Source organism: Aythya fuligula, chromosome 4 (genome assembly GCF_009819795.1).
Source record: "Aythya fuligula isolate bAytFul2 chromosome 4, bAytFul2.pri, whole genome shotgun sequence".
NCBI lineage: Eukaryota > Metazoa > Chordata > Aves > Anseriformes > Anatidae > Aythya > Aythya fuligula.
This window is the reverse complement of record NC_045562.1, coordinates 14,600,123-14,606,691: the sequence shown is the minus strand read 5'-3', so window position 1 is coordinate 14,606,691 and position 6,569 is coordinate 14,600,123.

The following is a 6,569-nucleotide window of genomic DNA, read 5'->3' as shown; positions in this document are numbered from 1 at the left end:
GAGAAATGAAGTTGTGCAGCTTTCTACTTTAAAATCATAACTAAAGAGCTCCGACGTGCCAAGTCTGGGCACGTGCTGACAAGGGGCTGTGTCGGGACGTCAGTCAGCTCTCCTAGCAGCCACCCAGCTTGATGTACTGGCGTGGCCAGTGTGAAAAGCCTCAAATTCTTCAGAACTGAGCCTTGTCTCTTTGTTTGTTGTCAAGATGAAAAAGTTCCTGGGCACGCTGTGCCTTTCAGACAGGGTCTGAGAGCAAAGGATGTCTCTCAGAGCAAGCCCCCTCCTCTGCTTGCTGGAGGGCCCAAAGCTAACAACTGGACTTTAAACTGAATTTTACAAATCAGCAAGATTTGTATTCCTGACTCACCCACCTGGTGTCCCAGCACCTCAGGAGGAGCTGAAGGTGGGTCAGCCTCCACAGGTTCATCTTCTGGAGGGTCCACCTCCAGCAGCTCCTCATCTTCCACACACCAGCCAGCGAAGTGTGGCAAACCAAAGAGTTTTTAGGCATCCTCTTCATAGCTTGCAGCCCCTCCAGCCCCCACCACTCCATTTGACACGTGCTTTAGACTTGAGTGCACCACTTGCACCCTCCCTGTACCAGGTCTGCTCAAAGGCTCCTTGGCACGCCAGGACTCAGTGAGTTTGGGGCCAGCATGCAGAAAATGTGAGAGAAGATGAGGCAGATGACACACTCTTGGGTTTTGTGCGGAGATCCCCAACTGCTCTGCCAGAAGCGAGGGTGTGAGGGACAGGGCACAGCAAGGAGCACGAAGCTCTTACTCTGACAGCCGCGTTTTGTTCCCATCCTGCACAGTCCCATGTGCAAGGACTACAAACTGCTGCCTTTCGAGACGTTACTGACAGCCCTTGCCAGGAAGAGCTGGATTGACTTTTTCCTGGCACCTTAGCATTTTTGATCAATAGCTTCACAAACGGGAGGGAGTTAATATTCTGCCAACTGCTTCTTCGTGCTGTGTTTGTGTGTGCTTTATTTTAATCAATTATTTTTGCCGTATGAAAAAAAAGGTAGTATGGATGCTTGGGGATTAAAGTAACTTTCTCAGCCTAACAATGTGGATTTATGTCACTTCAAAAAGCAGTTTCTTTTGAGGAACAGGAACACTGGATTAAAGCTTTATTCCAGACTGGTAATTAAAAGGCTAAATCCCATATATATACAGCATTACAGCTCCAACGTGACTGGAAGAGGATTGCTCATTAGAGCCCATCGGGATTTCTGCTGTGGCTTTGGGAACTGATAGCCACCCATCTCATCGTGAATCCTATTAGAGCACACACTGAACTGCACGGCATCGTGCCCCAGCTCTCCACCGGCATGATTTTGAGGAGCCATTGCTTTGTACAGAGGAACTGTGGACAAACAGTCATGGGGATGGACCTGCATAAGCACAAAAGACCTTCCCATCTACTGCAGAGCCTTTATTCCTACCCGTAGATCAGGTTCATCACGTACATTTAGTGGAGGAAAACCATGCCACTGCTCATTATGGCCGGCAGAGCAGGGTTGGATTACCCATCTCCTTGTTCTTCAGCACAAGCCAGCAAGGAAAGCAAACTACTGATGGGCTCTTGCCTGTGGCTAGTGCTTAGCAGGCAAGAAGCTGCTCCTCCTCCGTTTGCTTGTTTAAGCATTTTAGGGGGGTTCGCTGAGTGTGGTTTGTGAGGCTTGGTCTCCTGTTGGCTGCGGAAATAGGGCTTTGACTTTGTTTTGGGTGGCAAGGTGGGTTTTTAAGCTGAAGCTGGATTAGAAACAGCTTTCTGTTCCCAAGGGAGCTTTTCAAAACTGCTTAGGACAGAGTGCCCTAAAACGTGGAGCCAACCAAAATACAAGACCAAATCTAGTAAAAGATGATCTCCATACTTAAAGAATCTTAGTGGTTTCTTGTTACTGTTTGTTTGTTTAAATTCAAATGGAAAGGCATTAAAGATTGGAAAATTATATTTGTTATTATTATTTTAAGATGGAAGATGTTGGTTTCAGGAAGTCCTTTTTTCTTTTTCTTGCTTCTTTTTTTAAATCAATGGTTATTTATCAATAACTCCATTTTCTCAGAAAGGACTTTACTCCCAATAAACAACCTGACAAGGAAAGCAGACGTTTGCACAAGATTTCACGCCAAGAGCTGTCCAAGAGGAGTTTTTGACAGTAGCAGCCAGTAGGTACCAGAGGATCTTCCATCTCCAGCTCTTAATACCCAGAATAAAACAATAGAGGGGTAAGCACATATTGTTCTTGCCTCAGTATTGATGAATCCACCAGCAACAACTCTTTTATCACACATGGTTTGGTTTCAGGGCACAGATACATCTTGGCCTCAAGTCTGGGACCAGCTGGGATGCTTTATAACACATTCACCTAAGCTGGAGAGGCACCTTTGCATCTAAGAAAAATAAATAAATCAGGGAAACAGAAAAATAGACAGCGAAAGCATTGCAAGCTTAGGCAAATGCATCCTACCACCACGTCACCATCCCTTCGAGCACAGCAAACTGTTTTTATCTGTTCTCTTCTGAGCGGACTCAGGTCCTGACCCTTCCTACCTTGTCCTGCCAGAATAATTGCAGCTATTCCCCATCTGCCTCCCTGGGCTAATTGTCAGGAAAGGCCAACTGGCTTTCCCTCGAGGGCAGCAGGGCCAGGCTTTGCCTGTACTTCCTTCTTATAAATAAAAGTAATTAGTTGCAATCAAAACACCGGAGCATGTCATCTGCTGATCCAAAGCAACTTGTTAAAAATCAGAATGTGCTTTGACTGATGGTGTTGGTGCTGTGTGTAGCGCTCTGTGTGAGCCTGGCTGTTCTCAAATGGGTTCTTCTGTTTTAAGCCTAGGTTCATCAGCATCAGTGCTGAGAGCTCTGTGGTTTTGCTGTGTCTATAGGCATTAGGTTTTTGAGGAAGCTTGACCTCAGTGATGGGATTTGACCATGTTTTCAAAGAATGTAAATAATCTTTTTACAGCAAGTACAGTCACCTTGCTTGAACAGCTGTTTTGAATCTAATAAAATTGGTCATTTGAGAAAATCTCACCAGTTTTCATGTTTTCCGCAGTACTTGGAGTAATTAAGCATCCAGTCATTTTCTCTAAGACCTTTAGACCCTCTTGAGTCAGGATTTCTCCACTGGAGAGCTGCTCTGCATCAACTTGAACTGCTTCAGATTGGAGTCTGTCCTGCAGGAGGACAGAGCGCTCCGGTCTGGCAAGGCTGAAAGGGGGTGGCGTTGTGTGTCTGTGTGTCCAGATGTATCTGTGCAGGTTGTGGGTGGCCTTGGGATGCAGCTATTTGAGGCTGTTCTGCTCTCTGCTTTTTGTGTTTTTTAGGGTGGCCAGTAGGTGAGCTTGTAATAAAAGCCAAACCTGAGCACTCTCATATATAAAAGTCCATCACGTATATATATATATATATATATATATATATATATATAAAGGCCCAATCTCCTCTCTATTTCGGTGTTATTTATTGCTCCTTGTGCCCTCAATTCCCTGAGATACCGAGTGTAACTCGTGCACAAAATGATAGCACTCCATAAGCTTACAGAAATGGAAACACGCCGTATTGCGAGTCTATTCCTGTGGCAGGTGAAGGGGAAGCTTAAGGAATGAAAGTCTGGGTCAAAGCTGCCTTAATGCACTGAGCTTATTGCTAATTTGAGATTTAATGGGGTAAATTGCTGAAATTTCAAAGTCGTAATGGTATGGAGAGTTTGAAATATTTGCAGCAATCAGGGCAGCTTCTGTCCTGAGCAATTACAGCTCTAGTCATGGTTGTCTTGCATCTCTTGTGCCGTGCAGGTGTCTCTAGGTGTGTGGTTCACCGGTGGCGAGGCAGAGGAGCTGCCTTCGGGCTTGCCACGTGTTGCCCCCAGCCGAGCAGTGTGTGCCAGCAGGAGCCCCACGTCCAGCTTGGCTTTTGAACACAGAAAGTGACTTCTCAGCACCGGTCACCTCAGGTCTAAAAATGTCCTTGATAACTCGCCACGTGAAATGTCTGTAGCAAAAGGTCACATCAGAATAACCAAGTGACTCGCTCTCTTCCTCCTGTCTTCCTCCTGTGTTTATCAGGTCATTTGAAGCCATCTGTCTACTTTGTTGTCACTGTATTGACTCGTTGCTATTAAGGACCATTAATATTGTAAGAGCCATACGCTCTCTCTGTAGCCTAGGTAATTATAAGAGACAAAACGGGTGCCCTGCGAAAGTCCTGCACTTTGGGGGGAATAAGCCCCAATGGCTTGTGTTGATGCAGTAATTTAAAGTCAACCAGAGGAGGCTGAAGCAGCAAAGTGCAAGCACGATTATTGTGGATGCAATCTGCTAAATCACCCTTTTTTTCCAAAGTAAAACTACCACGCCATCGGATTTGATTCTGATCCTCTTAAAACTTCTTTCTACCTGTTTGGAGGTAGAGACGGTCCTGGAAGCGAGGTCTGACTGCAGCTGCACCCCTCCTCGCGCTCCCAAAGAATTGAGAGGGACTGGGTCCCACTGAAGGTACGGGGACTTAGTGGGTTGCCAACTCTGCTGGGTACACAGCCCCAGCCCACAGGGATTCTCTGGGGTTGAAGTAACTCTGTGGCATCCCGCAGGTGGGTGGCAGGAGTCCCCGCGGTCCATCTGGCTTCCAAGAAGCTGGATCTGCCCTTCAGGCGGGAAGTCAAGGACTGCGGGAAGTGTTGACTGTTTGGTCTGTAATTAAAAGAAAGGTACTTACAAGAACCTATTCATATCCTTTATGATCTCCCTTAGGATCATTTAACTGACTAATTTGGACAGCCCAGACAACAAATGAGGACTTGGTCTCCTCTCTTTCTACAACTCTGTAAACATAATCCCTGATTGATTGGCCTCTAATACATCAGACCTAAATGAAAAATTAATTAGATTGGCTACAACCCCAAAGTGAGCACTTTACCACTTTGTTGTTTTGTCCATTTGATCCTTTCTTCTTTGATTTATGGGCAAAGGAGAAAGGGGAGAGGAAAAAAAAGGAGGAAAAAGAGGTTTGTGCTGGATGTCACATGAAGCCAGTCGGGTTTATTGGAAGCAGAATGAGCAGCAGCAGCAGCTCCCCGGGGCGGGCTGTAGAGGTGGGAGGGTTCAGAGGGAGCTGCTCCTTTCCCCCCAAAAGTATGTCCAAAGTGAAGACCCCGTTTTGATTTTAGCAGTCTGGATTTCCCCTGTTCTTACTAAGCTTGAGACCGAGGGATAAGGTGGGGGTTTTCTGTCCTGCTTGCAAGGAGGCCCCAGGGACGTGACAGCAGGGCTTCGGTGTATCTGCCCTCCGCTGCGAGACCCAGGTGGGGGCTGAGAGAAAACAGAAAGCAGGACCAAGATTTGTTTTTAACCACCTCGTAGTGCTGGTGGGTAAATGAATTCATTTTCTGGGGGGCTCTCCTCATCTTCCTGCTCGGATTTTTCTGTTGCAGCCAAGCCACTGGTCAGGGAGTGCAGGGGGCGGCTGCCCAGCAGCACCGCAGCATCTTGGTGGTGCCCATGGCTCCAGACTCCTGGCTTGCAACCCCCCCTTCCCTTTGATTCCTTTTTCTCTGAAATTGCAGGGCTGGTGATACTGATCTGCTTTTGAAAAAGGCCAATAAATATGTGTGGCAAGAAGTCACAAGAAAAGCTGGAGGCTGTGAGAGCAGGCCGATATGATTTCAGCTTGCCTCGGAAAAATCTTATGAGTTTGTTGAATTCTGCCTTGTCTGAACACTCGCCAGCCGCACGATAGCCACCGTGCTTAATAATCTCCGAGGGTGAAGAGCACCTCAAGGTGAAAAATAAACGAACTGCTTCCTAAGTTTGTAAAGTATTGTAGCATTCAGAGCAGAGTTAGATGATTTAAAAAAAAAAAAAAAAAAAGCTAACACAGTGAGGAGTGGAAACAAAAAATCAGAGCTCGATACATCCAAGGGTGGAGGGCAAGTGAGCAGCACATTGTTAATCACAGCCGAATTTTGCCAAAGCCCGAGGCCCAGAAAGGCAGTTGAAAAGTAGCAGTATATTAAAAACAAAAGTCTTAAGGCCAGGAGGAAATAATGGGGCTCTAAAGTGAGGCACAGCTGAAATGAGAAACTTCTTCTGTTATCTGAAGAGTTATTAAAAGCAAGGGGAGAAATTAAACTGAATTCCAGAGAGCAGTTATATGGGTGTGTATATGAGTGGATGCCCCAGTGTGTTATCTTGACACAGAAAACGTTCACGCCAGGTTAAAAAGGTGTTTGTGATTTGTTGTTGTTGTTTTTAATCCAAGAGAAAATCCCCGTCTGAAAGAAGTGACTTCGATATAAACACCGATGGCCTATTTCAGGAAAGCTTTTAATTGCAAAATTAAAATGTTTATGATGTTTTGAGGCTCTGCCCCTTCCAGAAAGCAATTCCTCAGCTGTGTGGACACAGGAGACCAGTAGCATACTTGGGCTGGATTCTTGGTTTCCTGCTCAGAAAATGCTTTCTTTACAAGCCATCCCTTCCTCTGTCTTCTCCTCTCTCTTTTCCATGTTCTCAAGTTAGACTTCAAAAAAGGCTTCTTTATTCTGAGTTCAC